Below are 17,852 nucleotides of genomic sequence, written 5' to 3'. Positions count from 1 at the left end.
GTAGAAACGTTTCATTCTTCATTACTGTTAGTGTGTGAAGGAGTGAAATGTTCACTGTGTTTGGTAACTTTAACAACACGGCATTCAGGGTTTATTTTTAGTCCGTGATTCATGATAAATGTTTACAGGTCAGAGTTTTACCACTGAATCAGAAACATCGAAACCAGCTCTGTGTGATCACAACACGAACATGAACACACAAGAGAAAACAGGTCAGATGCCTGATAATTCACTATTAATTAATCATCCTTAATTCATAATATAGTGAAATAACATTCTCAGAAGTGACCAGATCTCTCCACTCCTCAGTGCTCGGTTTGGGAACGGCTTTGGGTTTGTGTGCACTTCTGATTTTCTGCCTCTTTTATTTCATACTGAGGAGAAGAAAATGGGATAAAAGTAAGTGATTCTGTGATCAGATAAAAATTCCAGTTACTTTTATTTCTATTAAAACACTAATAATTGTGTTTGTGTATTAATAGTGAACACTTCTGTAGAAGATTCTAAAGGAATGAATCAGGTACGTGTGTAAGAGATTATATGATCTCTTTATATTATTATAGTGTCTCAGTAATTCTGTTTTTCTCTCTATCTCTTGATATCACTGTCCCTTATTCATGTTTTATTCTCACTTTTACTTTTCCTTCTTATGGATGTGAAATGTTGCTCATTATAGATTTAAGATACAGATTTTACAGTCACTTTAATGAAATTTGCACAACAATCCCAAGTTTTGTTTTTGTTCTGAGTGTGTTTCATGGCTTTGACCCAGATTTCTTATTTCTTATTATTTTTCTGTATTATTATTATTATTATTATTATTATTATTATTATTTTCATCTCATCTCATCTCATTATCTCTAGCCACTTCATCCTTCTACAGGGTCGCAGGCGAGCTGGAGCCTATCCCAGCTGACTACGGGCGAAAGGCGGGGTACACCCTGGACAAGTCGCCAGGTCATCACAGGGCTGACACATAGACACAGACAACCATTCACACTCACATTCACACCTACGCTCAATTTAGAGTCACCAGTTAACCTAACCTGCATGTCTTTGGACTGTGGGGGAAACCGGAGCACCCGGAGGAAACCCACGCGGACACGGGGAGAACATGCAAACTCCACACAGAAAGGCCCTCGCCGGCCACGGGGCTCGAACCCGGACCTGTGAGGCAACAGCGCTAACCACTACACCACCGTGCCACCCTATTATTATTTATTTTATTTTATTTTATATTTTTCAGGAATCTGAAGCTGAAACACTGAATTATGCAGCTTTGAAATTTTCCAAGAGGAAACCCAAAGCTGGAAAAAAGAAAACTGACTCTTCGGATGAGTGTGTGTACGCCGATGTGAAGAAAACTGGGAGATGGAACAGAAATAATGTTTAACACACGCTGCGATTACACTGCGGAAACAGGAAAAACATATTTTAGTGAGTGTCTGGACTATTTGAGAATTTATTTAATCTTTTCATCATGAGATCAGAATGTAACAGAGAAACGGTTAATAAATGAAAATTTGGGGGAATTTAAAACTTGACTGATTATTTATTAGCAAATATACATTCTAGAAGCAGAATTGTAAAAAAAAAAGTCACATCATGAAAGGTATTGTTTGTTTGTTTGTTTCTTTCTTTCTTTTTTCAGTTTCAATGTAGAGTTAAACCTCCAGACTACAGGTTTTACTTTGGTACAGATGTTCACAATAACTTCTTATTGTCTTTTGTTTGTTTGTTTGTTTGTTTGTTTGTTTGTTTGTTTGTTTGTTTGGTGGGATTGTTTTAGTTAGTTAGTTAGTTAGTTAGTTAGTTAGTTAGTTAGTTAGTTAGTTAGTTAGTTAGTTAGTTAGTTAGTTTGTTCGTTTGTTTGTTCGTTTGTTTGTTTTTGGCAGGTTGATTGTTTGCGTGTTTATTTATTTCATGGGTTGTTTGTTAGTTTTTGGGCTGATTGATTTTTTTTGTTTGTTCATTTGTTTGGTGGGTTGATTGTTGTTTGTTTGCTTGCTTGCTCTTTTTCAGTGTTTTAATGAAAAAATAAGAGGTTTTGTCGTATCATTTGTATAATTTCGCTTCTTTTTTTACAAGAAACAATTTCATTAAAGATGTAACAAAAACATGCTCTGAAACATTATTCTGAAATTTCTGAGTAAAAGTAAAGTCTCAGTGTTGCGTATGTTCAAAGCAGAAGTGTGTTGGACACAAAAGTCAATGACTGCAACCATGACATTAACTGGGGGCGGGGCTTGTTTTATCCACCCACCTCTGGGCTTGAAACTCACGCCCTGTGAATGCAGTACCCAGAACCAGGAAGTAGTTCAGTGTTGAAAAAAACTTCAGACACATTTTACATGAAACAAAGTGAATCATTAAACCACAGCAGAGTCTTGTGATGATGATGATGATGATGATGATGATGATGATGCCTTTTAGTGCACTGTTTGTAAATGCACCATCGTGACTCTCTGAGGGAAATCCTCCTCAGTGTCTAATCCAGCTGCAGTGGGAAGTTCACCCTCAGTAGAGGAAATGATTAAATCCAGCCATCAGGGCTACAGACGCCTTCAGAGATCAAACAATACAGTAGAAACACATTTAATACATAAAATCATCCATCACTTATAATCTGAACACGACTGTCAAGGCCTTACGGAAAAAAAAAAATCATCTGATAAAATGGCAAAATTGAAATGTATTGACGCTGTGTTTGTCCCAGATCATCATGAATCTGTCGGGAAGATTTTGTACAAACAAGTTGAATAAAGACAGCAATTAAAATAGCAACAATGAGGTGTTAGTGTCGGCGCACGTGAGGGTAAAAATAAACCACATTTTTCTTTTCAGTGCAAAACCAAAACACAGATATGGAAAATACAATATGGGGCAGATGTAACTACATCAGAATACCACGTGCTTGTTTATCATGACTTTTTTTTTAAACAACCAATCACGTGTCATACTCTGGGACGTCCTTAGTGCAGAGTGTCTTTAGTATCAGGATAAATTCAAATCAGGCTTCGAGCACATTCACATTCTGTTCATAAATGAGACACAAACACTGTCGAATTTATAAGAAATAATTTAAAAAAACATGAAAACCTTCTGGATTTTGAGTTTGATCTGCAGCACCATGTGTAAGTAATATGAGTAATCTTAATTTATATTCATATTCATTATTGCTGAATAATTTCTATTTAGAACATTATTATTATTATTATTATTATTATTATTATTATTATTATTATTATTATTATTATTATTATCATGACCTGTTGTTTTAAAGCACTTTTGTGAGCTGAATGTGGAAGTAACTTTCTTAAACTTTGTTTAAGGTTTTAGTTAATAACCCTGTGTTTATTAATATCTGAAATACTGTACATTATTATGTGTTGTGTTCTGCTTTTTTTCTCTACCTTTCAATGTTTTTTTCTTTTTTCTCTAGTTCCAGTCCAACCTGGTAGACGCTGGGTTGCTGCACAATCCCTCACAGAGTCAGGAGTTTATCAGCCTGATAAAGAGCTCAGTGTGGATATCGGAGACTCGGCGACTCTGCAGTGTTGTATTTCTGAAAATGTACTTGGGATAATCGCCTGGTTTAAGCAACCGAACAGAAAAAAACCTCAGATTATAGTCACGGTGTATAAAAGTGCTGGAGAAATATTTTACAATAAATCTCAAAAGTCACGTTTCCAAATAGAAAGATCTTCAAACTGCTTCAATCTGATAATTTTAAACATCATTCAGTCTGATGAAGCCATGTACTACTGTGCACTGACGGACCCCGACCTTGTGTTTGCAGATGGAACTTATTTAAAAATTAAAGGTAGGATTTCCACTAAACTTTCTTAAACTCCTGGTTTAATGTCATGATATTTTTCCTTATTATCATTAACATGTTCAACCTGGAAGACAAATAATCCTGAAGTAGTGAAATGTTCACTGTGTTTTCTTCTTCAACTACACTGAGTTACAGACTTTTAGTCAGTGAATGATGATAAATATTTCCAGGTGAACATGTTACTATTGAATCAGAAACATCTAAACCAGCTCTGGGTGATAATTCAGTGGGCTGTGAACCAACACTGCATGGAAACAGCACGAACATGAACACACAAGAGAAAACAGGTCAGATGCCTGATAATTCACTATTAATTAATCATCCTTAATTCATAATATAGTGAAATAACATTCTCAGAAGTGACCAGATCTCTCCACTCCTCAGTGCTCGGTTTGGGAACGGCTTTGGGTTTGTGTGCACTTCTGATTTTCTGTCTCATTTATTTCATCCTGAGGAGAAGAAAATGGCATAAAAGTAAGTGTTTCTATCATTAAATTATAGTAATAATTACTTGATAACCACTAATTAATAATAATGAGTGATTTTATTTATTTATTTTTTTTTTAATATTTGGTTCCTCTGTAGAAGTTTCTCCAGGAACAAGACAGGTACATGTGCAGGTAAGTAAAGACTTTTTGCTTTGGGTTGTATTTAGTTGACAGGAATTACATTTTGATTGATGGAGTATTTCTCCACTCAGAAAAAAAAAAAAAAATCTGCTCAGTGCTCGTCCTGTTGTAACCCGATATACATGTACATTATATAATCAATTACACCATCGCCTTCCAAGTAGCACAAACATCAGTGAAGATGAACGATCACAAATCAGAGCTTTTCACAAATCAGATGTTTTAGTTGCTCCGAGTCGACTATAAGCCATGTACGACGAGATTGAGTGGAATAACTGTTTTATTCACTTCACATTCACTGGATTTTGAGAAACATAGCATTTTTATTTTTATTTGTTACAAATTTGATAAATTTGATTAAAAAACACAACCTTTACACATAACGTCCGACAAACTCATTTCCGGTTAGTCTGACTTCTTAAAAACCTATCGCTGGCTGCACGAATTGACTTTAGTGTTGTTTTTGTGTAGAAAGTGCCGTCTTGCTGTCGTGCCGAGGTATAGAACAGCTTCATACATTTATTTAATTCTTCCTTGGACATTTCAGTTGTTTAATTTTCAAACTTCTTTGAGCTTTTGAACCAGTCTAAAAAAAATCAACAAGTTTATTGTGTAAAGATGACGAATGTAAACAAGCCAGTGAAATGACAGGAGCAATTTTGGAAAAATGTGATAATAATTCTTAAAAAAAGATACATTTTTAACATGAAATACTTTCATTCCATATATTTTTTAAAAATTTTTTTGGGATTTGTTTTCGAGTAGAGTTTTTATTTCATCCTTGGTTGGTTCAGCAACATGCTCCTCCATTTTGTTTTTCTCTACTCACAGTATATGAGCTGATATCCTAGTAGTAGAGTAGCCAAGTTAATTAAATCTTTCTTTTTTTTTCTCAGGAATCTGTTGGTGACAGTTTGACTTATGAAGCTTCACAGATGTTGAAGAGGAAAGTTAAACCTGGAGGACGGGATGATTTGGTGTACTCTCATGTGATGTATGTGGAACTGTAATATTTATCATAAAAGACCCAGAACACTTAATTGTTGTTGTTGTTGTATAAATGAATATTTGTAAAATAAATGTCACACATCTGAGTGTATATTGCATCTCTCAATGTTCTCATTGCTCTGTGTTCTACACGACATCCATCTCCAACACTTGTTTATAAAAATAAATGTCGCACTTTTACTCTGAGCTTCATGAATGATTTTGATCACTGAATAGAAAATCCAGATCATCCAGATTGTTCGACATTAGATCTCGACTCTGAGTGAAGTGACACACTGGAGACTTCAGCGTCACCCAGACAGCAGTGTCAGAGACAGTTGAGCGATTGAATGTTCAGCACTCAGGTTCACTTTCATGTGCATTATTGCATCCTGTTCATTGTGGTTACAGCATTTTGCACAAGTATCTGTTGGCACGTCACTGCGCTTAAACAGGAAGACTAACAATAGCTCACAACTGACCTCAACTGTCATCCTACAGCAGCTTTGACCAACGGTGAAGTGTGTTCAGCTCTTCCAGCTCTTTAATACTGACTTTCACTCACTGGCTTTCTTTTAATAAGTTGTAAATTATTAATTTAAAATTTATTTGCCGTTCAATTTTTAGCCTCAGAGTTAAAGATCATTTCTAAAGTGGTTTCTTTGAGTGATCAGGCTGATAAAATACATTAAACAGTGATAATGATGTCATTTACTTTTCCGCTCAATTTAATCTATGAATTCATTTTCTCATTTCACTTTTCTATAAAGTTAAAACAGTTCTTGTCTGTGTCTTGGTGATATTTTCCAACTGCTACATTTTTTCTAAACTGTTCATCTCCTGTTCTAGCTGATCTTCATCCCTACTTCAGTTCACCTCACTGCTCAACTCACTTTCACTGCCTTTGTCTCTTTTATTGCTCTGGTCTTCATCTCTTCCTCAAAATCTTCATCACTGCTCTCACTCTCACTACATGACGGACCTGATGGAAAGGTTTCTCCCAACACCCTTCATCCTCAGCACTTACTTTTGTGTTTTTTTTTTTTTTGTAGTTTTCTGTGTCGAACCAGAAGGGTGTTAAAAACAGATGGGGGACATTTCAATTTGATTTCTACACTGAAATTTTAACAACATCGTTATTCATATTACATCACACAGTACATGATTATTAAACTGGAGACTAATTCTACAGAAAATAATTGTTTTAAATGTCCTGAATCAATTCAACAGTTAACAGGCCCAGGAGATGTTACACTTCCATACACTTTGCCACAGATATGGAACCAATTTCACAATCCGTCATCGTTCCTGAATAATCTGTCACATATTGTATCCACTTTGTCCCAGGCTACAGCTCTCACACAGCTTTTCATCAGTCGGCCTACGCTGCAAGGCTGATAAAGAATATCTGGATCACAAAACAGTGGTGTCATGATTAGCGCTGTCACCTCACAGCAAGAAGTTTCTGGGTTTGAGCCCGGTGGCTGACGAGGGCCTTTCTGTGTGGAGTTTGCATGTTCTCCCTGTGTCTGTGTTAGTCTGGTTAATACCAGACCATATCACAAGTGAAATATGGTCTGGAATCCGCCTATTGAATTTCTCGTAGGGGAGGTGCGGTTTAAGATTGTCAACGGCCGTTTATTGGACGTTGCGAATGTCTATCATTTGGCGTATATGTAGCCCATGGCCAATCATGGCAGTTGTACCCGGTGACGTAGTTAGAGCGACGAAGAAGAAACTCTTGATAGCATTTTCCTGCTCTGGACCAAGCTGTGCCACAGAAATCCCGAGATCGCCTGCCTCCTTTACTTGGTCTTCCACCAAGGCAGTCAGTGGCGAGACTACTGCAACGACCGGGGTTTGGCTAAACCCCATCTGCTTAGCCACTAAGGGGGCTAGCTGGTAAATGAGACTTTTACCAAACCCTGTCAGGAGCAAGGCAAAGGCATCTGTCTTCGTGTCAACGAAAGACGGTAATGCCAAACGCTGTTCTTTTTTTTAAAACAAACTTTCGCTCTAAACTATTCAGAACAGTGTCTAAAGCTTGATCGAAAGTTTGGTCCGTATTGCTCGCTGCCATGTTAAATGTGATCCGTAAACAGTCCCAAATAAACTACAAGCTTCCTTTTGTCGAGTAGTACGCGTCACCGTCTTTCCACCCCTCCCCACTCTCTGATTGGCTCCCTAACTCAGGCGAGCCTTTAGACCATAGTTTCCATGCTGTCTTTTCAGATCAGAACGATTGTGCAAAGCAGCATGGGATTTCCCAGGCTAGTGTATGTGTAGGTTTCCACCGGGTGCTCCGGTTTCCTCCACAGTCCAAAGACATGCAGGTTAGGTTAACTGGTGATCCTAAATTATTCATAGGCGTGAATGTGTGAGTGTGCAAAAAGGAATGAGCCACACAACCAAACACAGTTTACCTCAAGCCTGGATCGGGGTCGGCAGTGACGACAATGGAAAACAAAATACATTAAATATAAACATGTAATGCACTCTTCTGGCTGAATAAATGTTGCTTAATATTCAGGATGGGATTGATTAATAAATAAATAAATAAATAAATAAATTCCAGACTGATGAGGGTAATTAATGATGATATTAAGAATTTTTTTCCCCCCCAGAGTTTGAGATCAGTGAGAAGTGCAGTGTGTCGCTGTCCATGGTGTTGAAACTCCTGTAACAAAACCAATGAAGTTCGCTGACCAGAGCAACATAAACAACACAACAATCAACAACAAATACAAATTCTGATGAATAATTGAGGAGCACATATTAATGTACAGACAAATGTGTCAAACAAAAACAAATGAATAAATAAATAGTCCAGCACTGTATTCCAATCAGAAGGCCGAGTCTTATACGAACATTATTTCTGAGTGGTGTTTGTCCTCTCCTGAGAAAAGGTGGGATTTGAAGGCAGCATGGAGTGTCTCCTTCTCAGACAAGACAATCCCATAATGCACTTCACCAGACCAGAGATCTGAAATTTGGATTCAGTTCAATTACATTTAAACTCACAGCTTTCTCCAGCAGCGACCAAACAACTGTTTACACAAATGATTTAAATCTAGGGGCGGCACGGTGGTGTAGTGGTTAGCGCTGTCGCCTCACAGCAAGAAGGTCCTGGGTTCGAGCCCCGGGGCCGGCGAGGGCCTTTCTGTGTGGAGTTTGCATGTTCTCCCTGTGTCCGCGTGGGTTTCCTCCGGGTGCTCCGGTTTCCCCCACAGTCCAAAGACATGCAGGTTAGGTTAACTGGTGACTCTAAATTGAGCGTAGGTGTGAATGTGAGTGTGAATGGTTGCCTGTGTCTATGTGTCAGCCCTGTGATGACCTGGCGACTTGTCCAGGGTGTACCCCGCCTTTTGCCCGTAGTCAGCTGGGATAGGCTCCAGCTTGCCTGCGACCCTGTAGAAGGATAAAGCGGCTAGAGATAATGAGATGAGATGAGAGATTTAAATCTACACTAATTTTAACCACTAGGTGGCAGTGTCCAGCTCTGATAGGTGTAAAAAAAAAGTTGTAATACAATTGACTTCTTCTTCTTCTTCCTCTTATTATTATTATTATTATTATTATTATTATTATTCAGTGTCTTGTTTATTTGATTTACTGTTCAGCCTTCAGTCCCTTTAATAACTGATCTGTTTCAGGTCACAGAGCAGGACATGACTTTGCTGTTTACTTCTGTGATTTATTAGATTTTATTTATCAAAAATTAAAGAGAATACTCAAGACTTTTGAGATTTTACAGTATTTAATATTAATGATGTCACATGTAATATTTATCAGAAAAGACCCAGAACACTTTATTGTTGTTGTTTTTGTATAAATGATACTAATAAACGTCACACATCTGAGTGTATATTGTATCTCTCTGTGTTCTCATTGCTCTGTGTTCTACACGACATCCATCTCCAACACTTGTTTATAAAAATGATTGTCGTACTTTTACTCTGAGCTTCATGAATGATTTTGATCACTGAATATAAAATCCAGATCATCCAGATTGTTCAACATTAGATCTCGACTCTGAGTGAAGTGACACACTGGAGACTTCAGCGTCACCCAGACAGCAGTGTCAGAGACAGTTGAGCGATTGAATGTTCAGCACTCAGGTTCACTTTCATGTGCATTATTGCATCCTGTTCATTGTGGTTACAGCATTTTGCACAAGTATCTGTTGGCACGTCACTGCGCTTAAACAGGAAGACTAACAATAGCTCACAACTGACCTCAACTGTCATCCAACAGCAGCTTTGACCAACGGTGAAGTGTGTTCAGCTCTTCGAACTCTTTCATACTGACTTTCACACACTGGCTTTCTTTCAATAAGTTGTAAATTATTAATTTAATGTTTATTTGTGGTTTGACTTTTAGGTTCAGAGTTAAAGATAATAAAGTGGTTCCTTTGAGTGATCAGGTTGATAAAATACATTAAACTGTGATAATGATGTCATTTACTTTTCATTTACTTTTACACTCAATTTAATCTATGAATTCATTTTCTAATTTCACTTGTCTATAAAGTTAAAACAGTTCTTGTGATATTTTTCAACTGCTACTTTTTATTTTTTCTAAACTGTTCATCTCCTGCTGTAGATGATCTTAATCCCTACTTCAGTTCACCTCACTGCTCAACTCACTTTCACTGCCTTTGTCTCTTTTATTGCTCTGGTCTTCATCTCTTCCTCAAAATCTTCATCACTGCTCTCACTCTCACTACATGACGGACCTGATGGAAAGGTTTCTCCCAACACCCTTCATCCTCAGCACTTACTTTTGTGTTTTTTGTGTAGTTTTGTGTGTAGAACCAGAAGGGTGTTAAAACAGATGGGAGACATTTCAATTTGAATTTCTACACAGAAATTCTAACTACATCGTTTTCCATATTACATCACACAGTACATAATTATTAAACTGGAAACTAATTCTACAGAAAATATATATTTTTTAAATGTCCTGAATCAATTCAACAGTTACCAGGACCAGGAGATGTTACACTTCCATACACTTTGCCACAGATATGGAACCAATTTCACAGTCAGTCATCATTCCTGAATAATCTGTCACATATTGTATCCACCTTGTCCCAGGCTACAGCTCTCACACAGCTTTTCATCAGTCGTCCTACGCTGCAAGGCTGATAAAGAATATCTGGATCACAAAATGGTGGTGTCATGATTAGCACTGTCACCTCACAGCAAGAAGGTTCTGGGTTTGAGCCCGGTGGCTGACGAGGGCCTTTCTGTGTGGAGTTTGCATGTTTTCCCCGTGTCTGTGTGGGTTTCCACTGGGTGCTCCAGTTTCCTCCACAGTCCAAAGACATGCAGGTTAGATTAACTAGCTCCTCTAAATTGTTCATATGTGTGAGTGTGCAAAAAGGAACGGGCCACACAACCAAACACAGTTTACCTCAAGCCAGGATCGGGGTCGGAAGTGACGACAACGGAACACAAAATACATTAAATATTTTAATATAATATAAACAAATTATGAACTCTGCTGGCTTGATAAATGTTGCTTAATATTCAGGATGGGATTGATTAATAAATAAATAAATAAATAAATAAATAAATTCCAGACTGATGAGGGTAATTAATGACGATATTAAGAATTTTTTTCCCCCCAGAGTTTGAGATCAGAGAGAAGTGCAGTGTGTCGCTGTCCATGGTGTTGAAACTCCTGTAACAAAACCAATGAAGTTCGCTGACCAGAGCAACATAAACAACACAACAATCAACAACAAATACAAATTCTGATGAATAATTGAGGAGCACATATTAATGGAAAGACAAATGTGTCAAACAAAAACAAATGAATAAATAAATAGTCCAGCACTGTCTTCCAATCAGAAGGCCGAGTCTTATATAAACATCATTTCTGAGTGGTGTTTGTCCTCTCCTGAGAAAGGGTGGGATTTGAAGGCAGCATGGAGTGTCTCCTTCTCAGACAAGACAATCCCATAATGCACTTCACCAGACCAGAGATCTGAAATTTGGATTCAGTTCAATTACATTTAAACTCACAGCTTTCTCCAGCAGCGACCAAACAACTGTTTACACAAATGATTTAACTCTACACCAGTTTTAACCACTAGGAGGCAGTGTCCAGCACTGATAGTCACATCTAGGTGTAAAAAAAAAGTTGTAATACAATTTACTTCTTCTTCTTCTCATTATTATTATTATTATTATTATTATTATTATTATTATTATTATTCAGTGTCTTGTTTATTTGATTTACTGTTCAGCCTTCAGTCCCTTTAATAACTGATCTGTTTCAGGTCACAGAGCAGGACATGACTTTGCTGTTTACTTCTGGGATTTATTAGATTTTCTTTATCAAAAATTAAAGATAAGACTCAAGACTTTCGAGATTTTATTTAATATTAAAGGAAGGAGTCTCCAGTGTCAGTGCATTGTAACAGTCAGAAGTAATGACATTTTATAATGAAATTAATCAATATAAATTCAAATATAACATGATACAGATTTTCCAGCATGCATTAATAATAAAATATTATTCCTTATATCATTAATAATAAACTACACAGACAAAATGAGTTGCTCCGCAATTGCAGTGTTTAATGTACAATACAGAACATTACAGTGTCAATAGTTTGTGCACCCTGATGAATCATCATGATGGTCAAATTTTGAGGTGGTGTTTGTTCTTCATGAAGAAACAGAACACCACACTGACACACCCATGTTCCAGGATGGTCACTCTCAGGTGAACTGAGGGTCAAATCCGTGCCTGTTATTACCTCAACTGTGACGGAGTAAGCTGGGCAAAGTATTGTAATCAGTGAGTTTTGTGTCTGACTGTTAACAATCTAGCATCTAGACAGTTGCACCAATTGACTTCAAATGTTCAGGGTAGGTGGGCAATGGGCTGTAGATTATCTGATTAAACCTTGGGTGTAATCGGGTCAAGGTGAAGGTCAAGGTCACTGGAAAGGTCAATCTTTCGGTCAAAATAACATTTTCAATTATTACTCAAAAACAGTTGCCAATAGACAGATGTTTACTGTTATGAGCATAGAGGAACTCCCATATGGCCTTTCATTTGGCACCATGAGCTTTGACCTTGAGTGACCTTGAAATGTCAAACTCAAAGTCATGGATTTTCAGAGGGCTATAACTTGAAAACGGTTGATGGGAGACAGGTATTTACCATTTCAACTTATAGGAAGTGCCATATAGGCTTTCAGTTGGCATCATGACCTTTGACCTTATGTGACCTTGAAAGGTCAAGCTCAAGGTCATGGGTTTTCAAAGGGTTATAACTTTACGCCGATTGACTTTAAATTTTCAGGCTAAGTGAGCAATGATCCGTAGATTATCTGATTAAATTTTGGTGGTGATTGCATCAAGGTCAAGGTCACTGGAAAGGTCAAAGTCTTTTTGTGTGATAACTTTCTTCAAATTCATCATTTTGACTTCAAACCAAAACAAAAATGTACATCTTTCAATTCTGTTTCCAACCATATGTTGCATGATGGGGTAGCTTGGACAGTCTCCATAGCAGTTGGGATTAAACATCAGGGGGGTGAATGTCATTGGTCAAAATAACATATTTCCATTATAACTCAAAACTGTTGCCGATAGACAGATGTTTACTGTCATGAGCATATAAGAACTCCCATATGGCCTTTCATTTGGCACCATGATCTTTGACTTTGAGTGACCTTGAAAGATCAAACTCAAGGTCACAGATTTTCAGAGGGCTGTAACATGAAAACAGTTGATGGTAGACAGATATTTGCCATTATCAACTTATAGGAAGTGCCATATGGGCTTTTATTTGGCCCGATGATCTTTGGCCTTGATTGACCTTGGAAGGTAAATCTCAAAGTCATGGGTTTTCAAAGGGCTATAACTTTAAAATGGTTAATGATAGCCAGATGTTTACCATTATCAACATATTAGAAGTCCCATACGGGTTTTTCAGTTGCCGCCATGACCTTTGACATTGAATGACTCTGAAATGTCTAACACAAGGTCATGGGTTTTCATAGGACTATAACCTGAGAGCTGATGACTGAGAAATATTACCATTATCAACATATAGTGATAAAATAAGTGCTGCTAGGTGAGGTTTGTTTTGCCTGGAAACACTTGTTGGACATTTTGTTCACACAAATTAAATTAATGCAGCAGTTTTAATGAACAATGTGACAAGTGAACTTTATTTTCCATTCTGTCAGAACATCTTTGTCATGATATGTCTGTGTAGCACTGAAACACACACAGTATCTGGAACAGTGTGGCGGAGATGTAGGTCAGAATACAGTATACTTGCTGATCATGTGATATTCTTAGCCGTGCTCAGTACATAGTGGCTGTAGTGTATTTATAAACTCAAACCATGCTTCAAGTGCATTCATATTCTGTTGATAAATGAGATGCAAACAGTGTAGAATTTGTAAGGAATGAAAAATGACTTGTTTCTGGATTTTAATGTTGATCTTCAGCACCATGTGTAAGTAAGATGAGCCAGTTATTCCTCTGGTATATGGAAGAAACTGCAATAGTATACCTTTGAGTGATCTTTAAAAACTGTGTGTGTAGATTAATTTCTGAAAAACCTGAAATTCTCTACCTAATTAATGTTTGTTTTTTCTAGATCCAATCCAACCTGGTAGGTGCTGGGTTACTGCACAATCCTTCACAGAGTCAGGAGTTTATCAGCCTGATAAAGAGCTCAGTGTGGATATCGGAGCCTCAGCGACGCTGCAGTGCTGTATTTTTGGAAAGGATTTTGGGATGATCGCCTGGTTTAAGCAACTGAACAGAAAGAAACCTCAAATTATCATCAAGTTCTTTAAATCTTCTGAAGAAATGTTTTATCATGGAATACAAAAATCACGTTTTCAAATCGAAAGATCTTCAAGCTGCTTCAATCTGACCATTTTAAACATCATTCCCTCTGATGAAGCCATGTACTACTGTCATCACATTCCCATACACTGTATTTGGAGTTGGAACTTATTTAAAAATTAAAGGTAGGATTTCCACTAAACTTTAACATGTTCAACCTGGAAGACAAATAATCCTGAAGTAGTGAAATGTTCACTGTGTTTTCTTCTTCAACTACACTGAGTTACAGACTTTTAGTCAGTGAATGATGATAAATGTTTCCAGGTGAACATGTTACTGTTGAATCAGAAACATCTAAACCAGCTCTGGGTGATAATTCAGTGGGTTGTGAACCAACACTGCATGGAAACAGCACTAACATGAACACACAAGAGAAAACAGGTAAGATGCCTGATAATTCACTATTAATTAATCATCCTTAATTCATAATGTAGTGAAATAACATTCTCAGAAGTGACCAGATCTCTCCACTCCTCAGTGCTCGGTTTGGGAACGGCTTTGGGTTTGTGTGCACTTCTGATTTTCTGTCTCATTTATTTCATACTGAGGAGAAGAAAATGGGATAAAAGTAAGTGATTTTGTCATCAGATAATAATTTCATGTCCATCAAAATGATTAATTGGTTTGTTTCTGTATCAATAGTGAACACATCTGTAGAAAGTTCTCCAGGAATGAGGCAGGTACAGTACACATGCAATAAACTATTGTACTGATTTTTCTACTTACAGTATATACGTGAAATTGTCACTACATTCGTATGCTGCTCATTAAAATATTCTAGATATAATTTAAAAATGAAATTTGATGAGATTTACACAAGGTTTTATTTGGATGCTGCTCTTGTTCTGTGGATTTAGTGTGTATAGTGCAGTAAAACTTTTTTTTTTATGATCATTACTTTGAGCTGAACTTCTTTGCTTTATTGTGTGTGTGTGTGTGTGTGTGTGTGTGTGTGTGTGTGTGTGTGTGTGTGTGTGTGTGTGTGTTTTAGGAATCTGAAGCTGAAACACCAAATTATGCAGCTTTGCAATTTTCCAAGAGGAACACCGAAGCTGAGCACAATAAAACTGACTCATTAGATGAGTGTGTGTACTCCGACGTGAAGAAAACCTTTTTAAATAATGTAACATTTGAATGACTGAGAACATGTGATAAAATTACACTGCAAAAAAACAGTGAACATGTTAATTAATCACTGCAAGATTATAATGACTAATTATTATTAGGTCATCCAGCCTAGAGGTGATGAGTTTATACCATCATGTGTTGTCCGTTGTCCATCTGGCATCATCCACATTTCACGAAAATCACTACTTCTCTCTCAATTCTTCACTGATTTTTATTCTTTTTGGCAGGAAGGTAGGTCTGCCTGGGGTACATATGGCTTCTACCCAAATTTGCATAATTGCAATTAATAATGAAGATATGGAGTAATTAATTAAACCCTAAGAAACAGTTTCCACACAAAAAAGTTCAATTTTAGTCTCATCAATCCACAAAACATTTTTCCAATAGCCTTCTGCCTTGTCCACCTGATCCTTAGCAAACTGCAGATGAGCAGCAATGTTCTTTTTGGAGAGCAGTGGCTTTCTCCTTGCAACCCTGCCATGCATACCATTGTTGTTCAGTGTTCTCCTGATGGTGGACTCATGAACATTAACATTAGCCAATGTGAGAGAGGCCTTCAGTTGCTTAGAAGTTACCCTGGGGTCATTTGTGACCTTGGCGACTATTCCATGCCTTGCTCTTGGAGTGATCTTTGTTGGTCGACCACTCCTGGAGAGGGTAACAATGGTCTTGAATTTCCTCCATTTGTACACAATGTGTCTGACTGTGGATTGGTGGAGTCCAAACTCTTTAGAGATGGTTTTGTAACCTTTTCCAGCCTGATGAGCATTAACAACGCTTTTTCTGAGGTCCTCAGAAATCTCCTTTGTTCATGCCATGATACACTTCCACAAACATGTGTTGTGAAGATCTAACTTTGATAGATCCCTGTTCTTTAAATAAAACAGCGTGCCCACTCACACCTGATTGTCATCCCATTGATTGAAAACACCTGACTCTAATTTCACCTTCAAATGAACTGCCAAACCTAGAGGTTAACATACTTTTGCCACTCACAGATTTGTTACATTGTACAATTTTCCTCCATAAATAAATGACCAAGTCTAATATATTTGTCTCATTTGTTTAAATGGGTTCTCTTTATCTACTTTTAGGACTTGTGTGACAATCTGATGATGTTTTAGGTCATATTTATGCAGAAATATAGAAAATTCTAAAGGGTTCACAAACTTTCAAGCACCACTGTAGCTTGTACTTAGTGTATTTAGCTTGCAACATTTATTGCACTAGGTGGCCCACTTTAGATCTTTCCTTCTGGACTAGACGGGGCTGGAGTGAGGTACGCCATCATAATTCTTATCAATTTTACAAATGTTTGCAAATTTTGAGCTTGAACTTGCCTCATGTTGCTGACAGATAGATTTCATGCCAAAGCAAAATTATATGCAAAGGAAAAAAAAATATGGAAAAGCCTAGAAATAATCTGACATGGTATTTGTATAAACTAAGCTTATATTATAAAAAGATATATTAAATAATTTGCTGACATTCAAAAAATATATAAATATATTTTCACTCCTGGACACATGTTTAAAGTAACTCCTCGAGATATTTCCCCCCGTCCCCAAGTTTAACTAATAGTGTGTCACGTCAGCACCAGAGTCCATTCCGTACTCCGATTCCCAGAGCACGCAATGGCATCGAGACCTGACCGCTGCAGACTCCAACTCTGAGAAACCATCACATCAACCATCACAAACTCTCTCCTGACTGTTGGTTCAGCTACATACTGATTGCACACAACTGGACTCACTCACACAATCACCAACAATGCATACACACACACACACACACACACACAAACACACACACCACAGAGACTTTGCAAAGTGTACTCTATGTGTTGGTTAAGCTTCAAGGTGTGACCAAGTCTGTTTATTTTCACAAGTGTTATTCTGGTTTTGACTCAAGTTCTGGTTTCCTGTTTTCTTGTTTGTTGATCACCTGATGGGAAGTAAAGACTTCATTCCTGTCCTTAACTCAAGTTCTCAGGTATCTCTACTTTGAGTATTTATTTTTCTGACAACTTTACTTTCACTTCAAACACTTTAACACAAATATCTGTCCTGTCTCCTCCTTACATTTTCAAATCAGACTTGTTACTTTAGCTTTAATGGAATTGTCAATTATAATTATTGACTATTTTTATCTATATAAAATGTCGCCTTATATCCAGAAGGTTCTGAGTTTGAACCTTATGGCCGATTTGGAGTCATTCTATGTTGAGTTGGCATGTTCTCCTCATGCTTGTGTGGGTTTCCTCCGGGTGCTCTGGTTTCCTCCCACAGTCCAATCACATATTTATGGATGAGGTCAACTCGGCTCCTCTAAATGGTCCATAGGTGTGAATGTGAGTGTGAAGATGTTCAAATGTTGATGGTGCGA

This window comes from Neoarius graeffei, chromosome 8 (assembly GCF_027579695.1).
Source record: "Neoarius graeffei isolate fNeoGra1 chromosome 8, fNeoGra1.pri, whole genome shotgun sequence".
NCBI lineage: Eukaryota > Metazoa > Chordata > Actinopteri > Siluriformes > Ariidae > Neoarius > Neoarius graeffei.
Note: the sequence above shows the minus strand (reverse complement) of the source record.